The sequence below is a fragment of the Ailuropoda melanoleuca genome, chromosome 16, assembly GCF_002007445.2.
Source record: "Ailuropoda melanoleuca isolate Jingjing chromosome 16, ASM200744v2, whole genome shotgun sequence".
In the NCBI taxonomy this organism is placed as follows: Eukaryota; Metazoa; Chordata; class Mammalia; order Carnivora; family Ursidae; genus Ailuropoda; species Ailuropoda melanoleuca.
Window position 1 is genome coordinate 75852854 of NC_048233.1, and position 14972 is coordinate 75867825.

The 14972-nt window shown below is 43.0% G+C and overlaps 1 long non-coding RNA gene across 3 annotated transcripts in view; it reads left to right on the plus strand.

Annotated features, from left to right (window-relative positions):
* The first annotated feature begins 616 nt into the window (after positions 1 to 616).
* LOC105241934 overlaps positions 617 to 14972 on the plus strand; it is a 75334-nt gene continuing 60978 nt past the window's right edge. Inside the window, exons 1-2 of one of the 3 annotated variants that reach the window (XR_004621529.1) lie at positions 617 to 1072; positions 7072 to 7197. This is a non-coding gene — a long non-coding RNA (uncharacterized LOC105241934). The remainder of the gene's footprint in view (positions 1073 to 7071; positions 7198 to 14972) is intronic. The other 2 variants (XR_002144546.2, XR_002144545.2) reach the window with 2 other exon arrangements.

Here is a 14972-nt window from a genome sequence, read left to right on the forward strand (position 1 = left end):
TATACAGTGTCTCATGCTATCTTTCTAAAATGCCAGTAACATACTAAAGGAGCAAGTCTAACCTTTGGCTTTAAGGGTCCTCTTTAAATGAGCCCCAACCCGTTTTTGTGGTCTCACTACCTTCCAGGCTCATTGTATATACACATTATGCTCCAGCCACACCAAATTACTAGCTGTTGCCTAAACACACGTTGCGCTTTCTTCTCTTCATGCTGTTAAGCATGCTATTTTCTGTGTCTGAAAGTCCTTTGTGCTCCTTGCAGACAACTTGCTTTGTGAAGCCTTTTCTGACAGCTTGAGGGCCCCCATGCTACCCTCTGACCACAGTAACTTGTTCAGATCTTTATTCATGCAATTCCTTATACAAGTGTCTACATCATTCACTTATCTATTCGACAAATAGTTATCCAGCCCTTACTATGCACCGGGCACCGGAATGTATCCTTTGGTTGAATTGTGGATTTCGTAAGGGCTGGGGTCTTGTCTTTTTTTTTTTTTTAAGATTTTATTTTTATTTATTCGACAGAGATAGAGACAGCCAGTGAGAGAGGGAACACAAGCAGGGGGAGTGGGAGAGGAAGACGCAGGCTCATAGCGGAGGAGCCTGATGTGGGGCTCCATCCCATAATGCCGGATCACTCCCTGAGCCGAAGGCAGACGCTTAACCGCTGTGCCACCCAGGCGCCCCAAGGGGTCTTGTCTCATCCACCCCCTCTCAACCCCGTGCTTAGCAGAGGAGTAAAGCAAATACTCAAAGTCTGTTTGTTCAATATTGAATAAAATTCGGGCATTTCTTTTTCAATAATCAAACTGAAAATCATAATGCTACCAAGTACTTCCTCATTTGCCCTTTAAAGACAAAGATAAAAGACACATATTTTCTTTTACATGTAACATATTGTTATGCTTATTAACAATTTCAGGGGGCTCAGAAATATTCCTTTGCTTCGAGTGTTCTCCATCTGGAAGAGTTTAGCTAATTAAACCAAAGATCATGGATGAGTTGGCCCCATTTATCTCCAGTGGATGAAATCCTTTTCTCTCCCGAGGATTCTTCAGACAAATATCAAAGGTCAGTGTTATTTTTAGTAACATGTATTTTTGAAAGTCTTAACTTTTTTCAATTTCTAAGTTTGGTAACACATACTTTTGAAACTCTTTTTATTTGTTGTTGTTTTTTTTGAAATTAAATTTATTAGCATATCTTGGCCTATACAGAAGCATTTGTCTCAACTCTAGATGATATTGAATTACCATACTGGAGATTAAGGTAGTCATTAGTCTGCAAAAGAAGTTAGAAAAAAATGCTCCCTCCCCCACCCCGTAAGTGCAGGATTCCTGCTGGTGGTGATATTCTGTGCAGATTGAATGGTGATTCAGAGAAAGCTATTATTATCCTTCCTTTTGAGGGACTTTCAATTTTTGATGATTAATATTTGTCTGTATTTCTGAGTTTTCATTCGCGTCCTTCCTCTCTCCTCTTCTCCATTCTTTCTTAATGCAGAGAAACATATAGGCCTTGTGTTCTTGGATTCATTAGGCTCTCCCTTTTATGCTTCACAAGACAGTTATGAAAATTCATGTGCCAATTACATGCCAATTTCTTTAGGCTTAAGAATGAGAACACTTCATAACTTCACATTAGCAACAATTAAGTAATGGCCACAAGAGCTGAGTTTTAGTGATCTAAATTCATTTTTTTTCTCTAGTTGGAAAGAGTTTGTCCATCTTCTGAGTTACATCATGAGATTTAGACTGACAGGCCCAGATAGGAAGAAGCTAAATCAGGTTTTCGTGGAAAAGATACCATGTGAACTTGCGCAGTGAATAAACCAAACCTAATGTCTAACACGACTTTCCTTGCTAGGTGATGTCAGCATGGCCAACCGACTCACCTGAATTTCATTAAAAGCTAAAAAACAATAAAGAGAGTCAGTGTGGGGCCAAAGGAACCCACGGAAGGTTACCAGGCCCTATTTAAGTGAGGCTCTCTTTCACATCCCTTCTTGGGACTGTTCCTTAGCTTCTCTTAAGACTGCCTCCTCCTATCCTATTCTTCTGTGGGGGGGTGGGGGAGGCAGACAGAAGGATTGGGGGGCGGCCGTGGCATTCAGATCACTGAATTTACTAAAACCAGCAGGTTCTTTGGTCATCACAGGCCCAATAACAGAGTTGATCAAATCCTTAGCTCCTGAGGGGTGTTGGCATTTTTACAGTGCCCCAAAGGTCGAAGGGCTGTCACCAGACGCTTTTCTCATTTCTCTTCCCTGAGGCCCTCCCAGCATTTCTCTGGAGGTCATTCCATCCGTCCTTCACCCTCTGGTAGTGTTGGAGGACGTCATGTTTTTGTAGCCTCAGGTAGAAACACTTCTGGTAACTGGTGCTTTGGTATTATAAGGAGGGTCTGTGAAATCCTTCACTGTGCTCTGAGAAAGACATTATTAGGACACTGGTTTCTAAAGTCGTTTGGGAGGACCCATGGGAGATAGCGCCGGTGTGTTGGGCCTATGCAACTGGTGTATTTATCCTTTAGGGGTTCTGTGCATTTTGTAACTCATGATGTTTCTTGTGTTGCTTATCAGGAGACTCTGAGCCAACTTTTGTCTCATCTCTAGCAAAGACATCATGACTTGCATTCTATTTCCCTTGGCTATATATTGCTCATCTCAAATTTGTTTTATTTTGGTACAGTGCTTGCATTTTTGCAAGTAGCCTTATGTTCTTCTTGCAAGAAGACAGGTTATAGATAAATAAAGTAAACATTGGTGGGTAAGAAAATTCAGAGAAAATGAGTTCTCTCAGGCCACACTTGGCTACACTGAGAGGACCCGGGCCTGCCACAAATTACCCGTGGTGCTGTGTGGATTGTGTTAGAAAATGCAATGCCCTTTGGAGCACCATGGCAATTCCTATGGTATGGACAAATGTAGCAACGGATGTGTGGATTGCACCCAAGTCATGAAACCAAGGAATCGCTGAATGAATGGTAAAGCAGGGACCTAGGAAGGTCTTTTTCAACTTCGTCATTAAAAATTGTTAGATTCTCCTACAGGAGAAAGACTCAAGTGACCCAAAGGAAGTGATTCATTGGGGATGAAACCAAAGAGTAGTGACAGAAAAGGTCACCAGAGGGAAAGAGGGAAGTGCCAAGCAGAAACTCCAAAAAAATAAATAAATAAGCATTTGTCAAAAGGCAAGTACATAAGCCGTCCAACCCAGGGTCACAAGCTCCCAGCAAAGTGGCTAGAATTTCTGCTGATGAATTGAAGGAAATTTGCAATAAGGAAAAATACACCCATCTGAAAAGAAATCCAGTTCATAAGGTCAGCCCAACCCAAAACAACATCAGTGAACAGGAATTTCATTCTGTGAACAATACCAATCTTAGCCCTACAGTGGCCAGCTCATTCCTTTCCAAAGTGCATATGGTTCACACCTAATTTTGTTCTGAAAATCCTACAGAGAACTTTTGAAAAATGTCCTGGACAGTCAGGAACCTTCAAAAAATGTGATTTTTGTTTCCTTGTACAGCTGCATGATAGCACACGTCTGTTAGCAATTGCCAAGTTCACTAAAGCGCACAGTTGGGGCAGTGAGACTGCCAGTGACCTCACCCATAGAGACTTTCAGGGAAGGGAGACAATGTCACATGGTACTGTCTGACATTTAAATACCAGCAGAGAGCCCACAAAGCCTACAGGGGGTGTTGAAAGCTGAAGAAATGGGTGAGGTAACATAGAAGGAGAAGAGGAAGAGGAAGGAGGACCCAGAATTGGACCTTGAAGTTCTGTGTCTGTGCCGAACTCCAGGTCCACATCTAGCTGCCTACTTGACATCTCCACTTGGATGTCTGATAGGTTTCTCAGCCCAAATAGTCAAAGCCCAACCTGGACATTGACCCTCTCGGTCTTCTCGAACTCTGTAAATGACATTTCCATCTGGTTGCTCAAGCCCCCAAATTTGAATTACCTGATCACTCCTCTTTTTCTCACATCCCATATCCAATCTGTCAACAAATCCTCCCTCCAGGAGCATCCTCAGTTTTCCACTTTTTGTTATGTCTGCCACGGCCTCTCTGTTCCAAGCCATCTTCTCCTCTCGCCTGGATTGGTGCAGTAGCTCCTGCTTTCACCCTTCCCTCCTCCAGTCTGTTCTTAACACAGTAGCCAGAGTGGTCCTGTCAGAGCATTAGACAGCTCATGTCACTCCTTTGCCCCAAACACTGTTTATTTCTCATCTCACTCAGACTAAAGTGGTCTCCAAGGCTGTTTATGACCTACATCCCCTGCCCCATTGCCTCCTGGAGTACACGCTCTCTTTTTTCTCATTCTGTTTCTCTCATCCTGGCCTCTGCTATCCTTCAAGCACGTTAAACTCTGTTCTGCCTCAGGGCCTTTGCGCTTGCCATCTGCTTAGAAAGCTGCTCTGTGGAACAACATTCCTTGCTCCATTTCACTGCTCAAACGTAACCTTATCAGACCATCCTATAAAAAATGCAACTTCCATCCTTGGCTCTTCCAATCTCCCTTAACCTGTTTTATTATTTTTTCTGTATCTCTTGTGACCATCTAACATACCACATAGTTGCTTACTTATTTGTTGATAGATTATCTCCTATCTAGTAAGAATATATGCTCCATAAGGAGAAACTTTGTGTCTTTTATTCACTGCTTATTCCTAGCACAGAATAGACACTCAAATATTTGTTGAAGGAAGGGAGGAAAGGCTACAGCGTTTCTCATCCAGGTAGAGGAGGAATTGACTATGAGACTGAGAAGTGGCCAGAGAAGTAGGAAAGGAGAAGCCAGGAGCATGAAGTATAATAGCAGTTGAGAGAGAATGCATTTTTTATTGTGGTAAAAATATATAACTGGGGTACCTGGCTCGCTCTGTCGGTGGACCCCTCTTGATCTCGGGGTAGAGTTTAAGCCCACGTTGGGTGTAAAGCTTATTAAAAATATGTATACACACACACACACATAAAACATAAAATTTACTATTTTAACCATTTTAACGTATACAGTTCAAGTGGCATTAAGTACACTCACATTGTTTTGCAACCATCACCACTGTCTATCTCCAGAACTTTTTTCATTTTCCCAAACTGAGATCCAATACTCTATCCTCTCTTCCCCACCTTCCCTGGCAACCACTACTCTATTTTCGTCTCTATGACTTTTGCTACTCTGGGTATTTCATATGCATGAACTCATACAGTATTTGTCCTTTTGCGACTGGCTTATTTCACTTGGTGTGATACATACAAGGTTCATCTAGCATTTATCAGAATTTCCTTCTTTTTCTGAAGCTTTTTAAAAAATATTTTTACATTTTTAAAATTTAAAAATTTAAAAAAATACCCCATTGTATGTATATACCACATTTGTTTATCCATTCATCTACTGATGGATAATTTGGGTTGCTCCTCCCTTTTGGTTATTGTGAATAATGCTGCTTTGACTATGGGTATACAAATATCTCTTTGAGACCCTGCTTTGAATTTTTTGGGAGGTATATACCCAGAAGTGGAATTACTGGATTCTATGGTAATTCTCTGATTAATTTCTTGAGGAGCTGTCACACTATTTTCCACGGCAGCTGCACCATTGCACAAGGGTTCTGATATGTCCACATCCTTACCAACCTTATTTTCTGTTAAAAATTTTTTAAAAAAATAATGGCAGTCCTAATGGGTCTGAAGTGGTATCGGAGTTTCGGAGAAAGTATTTTCTTTCTCTCTCTTTCTTTCTTTCTTTGTTTCTTTCTTTGTTTCTTTCTTTGTTTCTTTCTTTCTTTCTTTCTTTCTTTCTTTCTTTCTTTCTTTCTTTCTTTCTTTCTTTCAAGATCTTTTTAATCTTAGGTAATCTCTACAACCAATGTGGGGCTCAATCTTACAACCCTGAGATCAAGAGTGACATGCTCTGAGCCAGCCAGGCACCCCAGAGGAAAGTATTTTATTTATTTATTTATTAAAGATTTTATTTATTTATTTGACAGAGAGAGAGCGAGCGAGCACAAGCAGGAGGAGCAGAGGCAGAGGGTGAGGGAGAAGCAGGCTCCCTGATCAGCAGGGAGCCCTGATGCAGGACTCGATCCCAGGACTCTGGGATCATGACCTGAGCTGAAGGCAGATGCTCAATGGACTGAGCCACCCAGGCATCCCTAAAGGAAGGCATTTTAAACCAGAGACAGTGGTCAACTGTATCAAGAGCTGCTCCAAGATTAGGTAAATCAAGACTCAGAGTGTCTATTGGGTTTGGCGCGTGGAGGTGGTGGTGACACCGGCAGAATGACAGAAGGTCACCAGATTGGAGCAGGCTGGAGCACGAATAGGTGGTAAGATGACTCGAGAAGCTTGTCTGTGCTCGGGAGAAGAGAAATACTATTTTTGAATGTTTGCTATGCTCTGTCATCATATGAGATGCCACGGTTGGAGTGGAAGTGCCAACAGATAGGGTTCCTGTCTTCAGGGGGCTGACAGTCCAGCGGAGGAGAAAGACAGTCAAGAAATGTATCCAAGTCCAGTTCAGTAAGAGCTAGAGTCAGAAGTGGAGGATGCTGTGTCTATTATGGCCAGATGGCACCTGGGGAGGAAAGAAGGGGAGGAGGGCGTCAGAGGAAGTGTCCTGAGGAAGTGACACTCAGATGGGTTACAGTTTGGTGTCCTCTGTGGGTCTGTTTTCAGGGAGAGAATGCCTTGGTCCTGCTGACATGGGCATGTGCGTCTCCATGGCAATTTCTTCTCATTGTTAGCTCCAGCCACTACAGTGTTCCCAAATAATTTCTGAGAGCCCTCAGAGAAGTACGTCTTACATGCTCTTTTTTTAATTTTAATTTTTATTTATTTATTCATGAGAGACCTAGAGAGAGGCAGAGGGAGAAGCAGGCTCCCTGTTCAGGGAGCCCAATGCAGGACTTAATCCCAGGACCCTGGGATCATGACCTGAGCCAAAGGCCGATGCTTAACTGACTGAGCCACCCAGGCCCCCAGTCTCATACGCTCTTAAACCAGCCTATCAGTCTGCCTCTTCTTCCTCTTCAGCTCTGGCTTCCATTTATCCATTTATCCAGATACTCTGTCCACGAGCCTAGTTGATGGAGCGTTCCTGTGGCCAAAGTTGAAGGGTCTCAACGTAAGGACTGCCAAGTGTGTGCCAATGCCTCTTCCTCAGGCTTCTAGAGCCACCTGTCTTCTGGGTAAGGAGGGCTCATCCAGGGCTGGGGGGTGGAGGTGTAATGTGCTCTACCTATACTCCAAAGTAATCATGCTTGCGCTCACAAAGTCTCTCATTCAAGTTTTCTGTAAACTTTTTGTCCTGTTCACTTCTAGTTCAAGGGCCAGATGGGGAGTAGACATATGACCTTGGGCTAATTAAGTATAACATCCTTGTGCCTCAATTTTTTCATCTGTAATTTGAGGATAATGGAAGTGCCTATTTCAGATTAAGGGAAAAAATTCACATGAAGAATTAGCGCAGTGACTAGCACATAGGAGGAGCTTGGTAAAAGTTAGCTTTCATTATTGCTTTTGATTATTATGACTATGTACTGGAGTTTGGGTATATTAAGTGTCTGAGCCCCAGCTCAGTGAGTTTACTGTTCGAAGTGTACTGTTTAATAAATTGGCATTATAGTTTCAGCCATTAGTTTTACGAGCTTAGCTACTGTGTGTCTGCCTCTAAGAGCTAAGGCTGCCCTGGGATGCTGACAAGATCTGGGTTCTGAATGGCTAGGCTGAGGACAGTTGCGGCCTGGACTGTAGTCACCAGAGTAGTGAGGGTTCTCCGGAGCCAGCTTGCTGCCCTCCCTGGATATGCCCAGCACTTCCCTTATCTTTCCATTTGGAATCCCAGTGTTGCAAATGCCAGCCCTGCTTTTTATATACCTACTGGAAAAGAATGTGTGTGTGTGTGTTTAAAGATTTTATTTATTTATCTGACAGAGGAAAAGAGAGAGCGCGCACAAGCGGGGGAGTGGGAGAGGGAGAAGCAAGCTCCCTGCCCAACGCGGGTCTCCATCCAAGGACCCCAGGATCATGACCTGAGCCAAAGGCAGACGCTTAATGGACTGAGCCACTGAGGCGCCCCAAGAATGTGTTTTTAAGCACCTGCATGCCAAAGGTTTCCAAATGTCTCCAGAGTTTGGGGAGTTTTTGTTTTTGTTTTTTTCTTTTTTTGCACCGCTCCCTTGCTTGGCTCCATGGGCCTCCTGATCTCTTTCTTAGCAAGGCAGTGTGATGCTGAGCCCCAGAAAATTCCCAGGGAAAACCTCTGCCAGAATGCAAAACCAAGGAAAAAGGATAAAAGCAAAAGTTTTGGACCAGGCTGGCATAAACGGTAAACCCTTTGTGCCATATTTACTTTTTCTTAATCTAAAATAATAGAGATAACATACACAATGGACTTTCTAACTTGCCACTTTTCCCTTATCTTTTTTCCCGGTTGTGAGTCCTAAGACATCATGTTCTTTCATATAATCTCGCTCTCAAAAAAAAAAAAAAACCCAAAAAATGTTGGCCATTCCATTCCTGCTGCCCATGGAGAAGAACAGTCTCTATCTGATATTTCAGCTGGAAGGCAGGGTGGCAGATTCTTTCCAATGGGGTGGCGACTTCCTCCCTACTCTAAGAACACACCCCTTCCCAAAAATACGCCCTCCTGGGCAAGCAGCACAAAGGGAGCAGACCCAGCTCTCGGCGTCAGCAAATGCCCACATCCCTTCCTTTTCCTTTTACACCCAGTGGCCTGGGAATGGCACTTGAGCTTGGGGAATCTGCACCACCAATCTATGTGGCCCCATCAGGCCTGCAAATGGCCTTGCTCTCATCTCTTGCCCTCCTGGGCCATCTTCCAAGCCAACTGCCAGAAGTGATTGTCCTAAAAGGCAAATCTGATCATTTCATTCCATCTGCTTAAGAACTTGCCATGGCCTTTTGGCCCACAGTGAGGGTTCCCAAACTCCAGCCTGAGGTCTACACATGGTTGGCTATAAAAGAATCATTGTATTCAGATGTACTATCTAGAGTTTGGAATAGAACCTGGGGCTCTGGATATGTAGCCTGAATTCTTGAGGTTGTAAGTGACAGTAACCCATGTCAAACTAGCTGAGGTCAAAAAAAGGAACCCATTATGTCTTCTGACTGGGAAGTTCAGGGGGTAAAACGATCTTCACTGTCTCTGCAGGATTTTAATTTAGGGAGGTGATTGAATGATGACACGGAGAGGTCAATATGAGAGGAGGGGCTATGCCATGCCACACAGGGCCATTTAGGGAAGCACCACGTTTGCTGGGAGGCAGAAGAGAGCAGGGGGTGGTGGGATGGTGGGGGAGGCATAGACCCCTGCCTTGATTGGGATTTCTGCAGCAAAGGCAAGGCAATTTAGGATTGGCTACTTTGAATAAATCAGGTGGCCTTTGGGGGCATAGCAACTGTTCTTAGTTGTCTCATACCTGACCCTGGGGTTGTTTTAGGGCACGGAACATAATGGCTTGGTATGTGAGTTAGCTGAAGGAGGTGATTTCAGAGTATGGACTCTGGATCTCAAGGGAGATGTAAACCACTTTAGCTGTTAGCTCAGGTACCAAATAGACCAATACAGAATCTAAGAAAACACAGTTAGAGCAAGAGCTGGCTTCAGCAAGAATGGCTTCAGGGATGAGCTCTCAATAAAGCAGCTGTGAGCTACCTGTGGCTGTTGAATACTTTCAGCGCAACTAGCGCGAACTGAAATGTGATGCAAGTGTGAGGTATGTACTGACTTTCAAAGACAGAATAACAGAGAAAACTTGTACAGCACGATCGTGTGCATTGCTCAATGCTCGCCACCATGGGCATGGTTGCCATCTGTCACCACGCAACATCGTTACAGCGTTATTGACTATATTTCCTATGCTGAGAAAAACAAAACAGAAACAAAACCAAACAATCCAAAATATTGGATTAAAGAAAATATAGCATGAAAATTAATTTCATCTGTTTCCTCTTAACGTTTCTTTCTTTCTTTCTTTCTTTCTTTCTTTCTTTCTTTTTTTTTTTTTTTTTTTTTTTTTTTTAAGATTTTATCTATTTGTCAGAGAGAGAGAGAGAGAGAGAGAGAGCACAAGCAGGGGGAGTGGAAGGCAGAGGTAGAAGCAGGCTCCCTGCTGAACAGGGAGCTGGACTCGGGACTCGATCCCAGGAACCCAGGATCATGACCTGAGCCGAAGGCAGATGCTTAACTGACTGAGCCACCCAGGTGTCCCTCCTCTTATTTTTCTTAGCATAGACACTAGAAATTTAAAATTGCATGTGCAGCTTGCCCTTGTGGTTCACATTATATCTCTGTTGGACAGCACTGGTCAATATCAAATGTTCTCATTCTCTCTATGGACTCTGCTTTTTAAAAATACATTTGAGGGGCACCTGGGTGGCACAGCGGTTAAGCGTCTGCCTTCGGCTCAGGGCGTGATCCCAGCGTTGTGGGATCGAGCCCCACATCAGGCTCCTCTGCTATGAGCCTGCTTCTTCCTCTCCCACTCCCCCTGCTTGTGTTCCCCCTCTCGCTGGCTGTCTCTATCTCTGTCAAATAAATAAATAAAATCTTTCAAAAAATAAAAATAAAAATACATTTGAGGGGCACCTGGGTGGCACAGCGGTTAAGCATCTGCCTTCGGCTCAGGGCGTGATCCCGGCGTTATGGGATCGAGCCCCACATCAGGCTCCTACACTATGAGCCTGCTTCTTCCTCTCCCACTCCCCCTGCTTGTGTTCCCTCTCTCGCTGGCTGTCTCTATCTCTGTCGAAAAAATAAATAAAATCTTTAAAAAAAAATAAAAATAAAAATACATTTGAAGTTCATTCTCTCCTACTACAAACTGTCTTCTATGTGCCTGCGAAAATGGCTGCTGGCATTTCCAGGCTTATAGAATTCCAGCTTCTCAATGCCATCCAAAAGGGAAGTTCTTTCTTCTGTTGTTCGTACATCAATCTCAGAGAAAGACACTAATTGGCTCTGCTGATGTCGCAGTCCACCCCTTGACAAATCACTATTGACCGGAATACCGGTTCCTGTGGCTACTTGTGAATTGCACGCCCATCGGACTGGAGCATTCACATGGCATGGGAGAGGGCTGATACCCCATGTGGTGAAAATAACTCATGGTTACTATGTGTAGTTTCATTATGCTTCCCAGGTGATTCCTATGCACAGTAAAGTTTGTAACATGCCAGACTCTTGGAGGTAAAATCTAACTTTATTAGTGTGCTTTAGTGTGGCATATTAGGCCTGTAGTCTGGGCTCATCCTAACTTTTTAATCTCATCTCGGTTCCTTTCTTCCCTCTCCCTGCTATATGTCAACATTGTATTCTTTGGACATTTAAGTTTCTTGCAGTTCCCTGAACACTCCATGCTGAAAAAAATCAGCTATAGAAAATGTCACACATACATAAAAGTAGAGAGGATAGTATAACGGCCCCTCCATATACTATCACCCCTCTTCAGCGATTATCAATGAATGACCAATACCGTTCTATCCATGCCCCCATCACTCTTCCTAATGGATTAGTTAGAAGCAAATTCCCAACATCATATTATTTCATCTGTAAATATTTCAATAAGTATATGGATGAATTAAGGAGCCTTAAAAAAGATAATCAAAATACCATTATGAATCTAAAAAACAATATTTCCTTAATATCATCAAATAACCAGTAGGCATTCAAATTTCTTTAGATTGTTAGTGCTGGTTTCTCTAACTGGTATCCAAACAAGGTTGCTGGTATGTCTCTCACATTTCTTTTAACCCATAGGCTCCCCACCCTCTTTTTCTAACCTTTCAATTTATTTATTGAAGAAACGGAGTCTTTTGTAGTTCCCACATATTCGATTTTAAGGATGGCAACCTTATGATGTTGTTTAGCATGTTTGTTCTCTGTATTTCCTGTAAACTGATACTTAGATTTAGAGCAGTGTTGTCCAGTAAAAATAGAATGTAAATCGCAAGGGCAACTTAACATTTTCTAGTAGCTACATTAATAAAGTGAAATGAGGGGCACCTGGGTGGCTCAGTTGGTTAAGCATCTGCCTTTGGCTCAGGTCATGATCCCAGGGTCCTGGGATTGAGCTCAGCGGGGAGTCTGCTTCTCCCTCTCTCTTTGCCCCTCCTCCCAGCTTGTGTGCACGCTCTCTCTCAAATAAATAAAATCTTTACAAGAATAAAGTGGAAATGAGAAGATGAAATTCATTTTTTTTTTTTTAAGTCCTCTCCACATCCAGCATGGAGCCCAACACAGGGCCTGAGCTCAGGACCCCTGAGATCAAGACCTGAGCTGAGATCAAGAGTTGGATGCCCAACCAACTGAGCCTCCCAGGCGCCCCTGAAATTTGTTTTAATAATATGTCTTATTTAACCCAATATAACCAAAATACGAACAGTTCAGCATGTAGTATATATAAAAGATGATTAAAGAAATATTTTACATTCTTTTTCATGCTAAGCCTCAGAATCCAGCATGTGCTGTATACTTCCTGTACATCTGTGCTGTGCAAAAAACAGTAACTGCTGGCCACGAGAAGTAGCTATTAGCACTTGAAATGTTGCTAGTCTGCACTTCAAGTGTGAATAGCTGCTTGTGGCCAGTAGTTACTTGTTTTTTTTTTTTTTTTTTGCACAGCACAGCCCTAGGGGCTCCATCTAAGTCAGTTCAACCTTGTCAAGAATACTTCACAGGTGTACTTCCACCAAAGGCACTTGGTAATATCACTTCACACCACTGCGATGGCCAGACAAACAAAAACCAGAACCTAAGTGTTGACAAGGATGTGGGGGAGCTTCAGCACTCATCTATGGCTGGTGGGAATGTAGAATGGCTCAGCAGTAGTGAAAAGCAGTTTGGCAGTTTTTCAGTAGGTTCAATGTAGAATTATCATATGACCCTGCAATTCTCCTCCAAGGCGTAGACTCAAAAGAGGGGAAAACAGGTATTCAAACAAACAGTTGCACACAAATGTTCATTGTAGCATTATACACAAAACCCAAAAGGTGGAAACAACCCCAATGTTCATCAAATAGTAGATGAATAACCAAAACATGGCATATCCATACTATGAACTATTATTCAGCCATAAAAAGGAATAAAGTACTGACGCATGCTACAGCATGGTTGAATCTTGAAAATGTGCTAAATAAGCCAGACATAAAAGCCACGTATTGCGTGATTTTCCCATTTATGTGAAATATGCAGAATAGACAAATTCATAGGGACAGAAAGCAGGTTAGTGGTTGCCATGGGCTGGAGGAGGGGAGGAATGGGGAGCAACTGCTTAATGGGTGTGGGGTTTCCTTTTGGGGAGATGAAAATGTTCTAGATCTAGATAGTGGTGATGGTTGCACAATATTGTGAATGCAGTAAATGCCCCTGAATTGTACACTTTAAAATGGTTAAAAAGGTGAATTTAATGTTACGCGATTTTTACCACAGTATAAAAGGACTTGATGTCTGGTTGTTTCTCTCTGAGCAGACATTAACGATCATTGCCTAGATCTATTATTTCATCAGGGGCTTAAGGTTACAGAACAGTGATATTCTAAATCTATAATTCCTTCCTCATTTATTAGCTGGGGGTACTTTTATCTGGTGAAAATTCCTTGTCGACCACTTGGTTTTCCTGAGGTACAGTGTGCAACTTCTCACGCCCATGCTTTTGGCTGTGCCAGTCCATCAGTCTGGAATACCTTTCTTTCCTCCTCCTCTCTGCCTGGCTGATTCCAAATTCAGCCAGATCCCTCGTGATCTAGCTGAACTGTTCCACTGTGAAGCTCAACTCTCTTGATCATAGCACTTACTGCCCTTTATTGTGATTTTTTCCCTCTGTCTCCTCTAATGACTTTCAGGTCACCAAGGGTAGGTTCTATCCCCTATTCCAAGATTCAGCTCCAACAGAATAGGGACTGCTTAGTAAACATTGGTGAGAAGGAAGTGAGCTGGTTCATTGCAGTGGGCAAAAGATAAGTGTTAGTTATCTACTTTATATGAGCGTGTTGGTTTTGTATTGCTGTGTAACTAACTACCACAAATCTAGAGGCTTAAGACAGCACGTGTATTATCTCGCGGTCTGGAGTCTGGCATGGCTTAGCTGGGTCCTCTGCTCAGGATCTCATCAGGCAGTAATCAGGGTGGCAGCTGGGCTGCATTGGAATCTGCAGAGGCTCCAGCGGTGAAGAATTAATTTCCAAGATTATTCAGAACTCATTTCCTTTTGGTTGTATGACTGAGGTCTCTGTTTTCTTGCTGGCTCTAAGCCAGGGGCCACTCTTAGCTACCAGAGGTGGCCCACAGTTCCCACAATTCCTCACTGTGTGGCCCTCTCTAAATTCCCTCTTGCAACATGGCAGCTTACCTCTTGCAAGCCAGCAGTGGACAGTGAATCTCTCTGGTGTGTGCTAGCAGGACGGAGCCTTATGTATATAATTGTACCTCTAATCTCATTTGCACATTTGCACTCACATTCTAGTGGTTACCAGCCAGTCAAATATCCCACCTGTACCTACACAAGGTGTGAGCCTAGGGGCCACCTCAGGGCCTGTCTTCCACAATTAGCCATGCCTTCTTGAGAATCCACTATGTACCAGACACTATACTAGGCACTTTCCATGAATTACTTCACTTACTCCTCAAACCACTTTATAGGAGATGAATACTGTGAGAGCTGTTTTGTAGATTTGAAAATTGAAGTTCAGAGAAATGGGTGTTTGAGGGATTCAAGGTCTCACAACCAATAAATGACAAATCTGAGATGCAAACCCAAGTTTGATCTTAAAATCAGCTTCTACCCCTCGAACCTTATCTTTTAAATAGTTTGTACCAGAAAACTCTTAAAAAAATTGTCCCCTCATTCCTCTTTCACAAAGGTAACAACATACACAGGAAATGCACCTTCTTTGCTCCTTACAGTCATATTTTAGAGCATAGTCAGAATGAATTCTTCCTGCA